Here is a 372-nt window from a genome sequence, read left to right as displayed (position 1 = left end):
CTGCAAAAGAAAGCAGTGTTCTGACTCTCCAGCTGGGGCAGTCTGCGGGAATTCTCATTTGTTGGCATATAACCTGTACAGGAGTGATGTTTGATTTGTTTGAGCGACATATCAGACCTGAGACATTCTAGTAAAACCTACAGGAAAAAATATTTTCACAAAATCATGTGATTTTTCATATTTCCACAAAATTTTCAATATTTTCACAAAATCATGGCAGCCTTTTGCTGCCAAACAGCCTAGAGCTCTGTATCCAAGTACTCAATATGGCTACAATATACAGATAAATTATAAGAATTTATTGTTAGGAACAGAATACTTTTCAAATGCAATTACTTTTCACAAATAATAGAAGAGCTCTAGTCCAACTAC

The sequence above is a fragment of the Hirundo rustica genome, chromosome 18, assembly GCF_015227805.2.
Source record: "Hirundo rustica isolate bHirRus1 chromosome 18, bHirRus1.pri.v3, whole genome shotgun sequence".
NCBI classification, from domain to species: domain Eukaryota; kingdom Metazoa; phylum Chordata; class Aves; order Passeriformes; family Hirundinidae; genus Hirundo; species Hirundo rustica.
Note: the sequence above shows the minus strand (reverse complement) of the source record.